Source organism: Apodemus sylvaticus, chromosome X (genome assembly GCF_947179515.1).
Source record: "Apodemus sylvaticus chromosome X, mApoSyl1.1, whole genome shotgun sequence".
NCBI classification, from domain to species: Eukaryota; Metazoa; Chordata; class Mammalia; order Rodentia; family Muridae; genus Apodemus; species Apodemus sylvaticus.
The window spans coordinates 3,162,910-3,165,037 of NC_067495.1; positions in this window are offsets into that span (position 1 = coordinate 3,162,910).

Here is a 2,128-nt window from a genome sequence, read left to right on the forward strand (position 1 = left end):
AGAGCTATTAGACAACAAAAGGAGGTGAAAGGGATACAAATTGGAAATGAACAAGTCAAAATAGCACTATTTGTATAGGTTATGAAAGTATACTGAAGAGAACTCCTACAGCTGATAGAAAACTGATGAGCAAAGTGGATGGAAATAAAATTAACTCAAGCAAATCAGTGGCCTTCCTTTACACAAAGGACAAACAGGCTGAGAAAGAAAGTATGAAAATAACACCATTCACAATAGTCAAAAATAATATAAAATACCTTGGTGCGACTCTAACCAAAAAGTGAAAGATCTGTATGACAAGAACTTCAAGTCTCTGAAGAAAGAAATTGAGGAAGACCTCAGTAGATAGACAGATCTCCCATGCCCATAGATTGGCAGGATTAATATAGTAAAAATTTGCTATTTTACCAAAAGCTATCTACAGATTCAGTATAATCCCCATCAAAATTCCAACTGAATTCTTCATAGTGGACTTTCGGGGAGTGGGGGTCCAGAAAAGGGGAAATCATTTGAAATGTAAATAAATATATCAATAAATTAAAAAAAAAGTAATTTGTGAATTCACCGAGAATATCAAAAAACCCAAGATAGCGAAACCTAGTCTCAGCAAAGAAAGGACTTCTGGTGACTCACCCTCACTGGCCTAAAGCTATACTACCAAGCAATCGGGATAAAAAATGCATGGTACTGGTACAGTGACAGGCAGGTAAATCAATGGCATAGAATTGAAGACCCAGAAATGAACCCACACACCTATGGTCACTGGATGTTTGACAAAAAAGCTAAAACCATTCAGTGGAAAAAAACCCAACATTTTCAACATATGGTGATGTTTTGACTGGCGGTTAGTGTGTAGAAGAATGTGAATCAATCCATTCTTATCTCCTTGTACAAAGTTCAAGTCCAAGTGGATCAAGGACCTCCACATAAAACCAGTTACACTGAAAATTAGAGAAAAGAAAGTTGGGAAGTGCCTGGAGCACATGGGCACAGGGGACGTTTTCTTGAACTGAACACCAATACCTTATGCTCTAAGTTCAAAAATAGATAAATGGGACCTGATAAAATGGTGAAGCTTCTTTAAGGCAAATGACACTGTCAATAGGACAAACTGGTAACCAACAGATTGAGAAAAGATCTCTTTACCTACTCTACAACCAATAAAGTGCTAATATACAATATCTACGAACAACTTAAGAAGTTATACTCTAAGCAAATAAGCCTATTAAAAAATGGAGTGCAGAGCTAAAAAAAATTTCTTAACTGAGGAATTCCAAATGACTGAGAAGCATCTAAAGAAATGTACAATATCCTTAGTCATCAGGGAAGTGCAAATCAAAACAACTCTAAGATTCCACTTCACAACAATCAGAATGGCTAAGATCAAAACTCAGGTGCCAGGACGTGCTGGAGGGGATGTGGAGAAAGAGAAGCACTCCTCCATTGCTGGTAGGAATGCAAGCTGGTACAACCACTCTGGAAATCAGTTTGTTGGTTCTTCAGAAAATTGGACATAGTATTACCTGAGGAACCAGCTATACCACTCCTGGGCATATACCCAGAAGATGCTCCAACATGTAATAAGGACACATGCTCCCCTAAGTTCATAGCAGCCTTATTCATAATAGCCAGAAACTGGAAAGAACCCAGATGTCCCTCAACAGAGGAATGGATACAGAAAATGTGGTATATTTACACAATGGAATACTACTCAGCTATTAAAAACAATGAATTTATGAAATTTTTAGGCAAATGGATGGAACTAGAAAATATCCTATTTTCCTATTTTCCTATTACCTGAGTGAGGTAACCAAATCACAAAAGAACTCACATGGTCTGCACTCATTGATAAGTGGATATTAGCTCAGAAGCTCGGAATACCCAAGAAACAATTCACAGACCATATGATGCTCAAGAAGAGGAAGAGCAAAGTAAGAATTCTTTAGGCCTTCCTAGAAGGTGGAACAAAATACCCATGAGAGGAGATATAGAGACCACATGTGCAGCAGAGACTGAAGTAAAGGCTATCCAGAGACTATCCCACCTCACTTCTAAGCTCAGAGGAGTAAGGACACAGGCTTACAGGCCCACAGGAGGAACAAACTCCAGTCAGAGACAGCAAGACCAA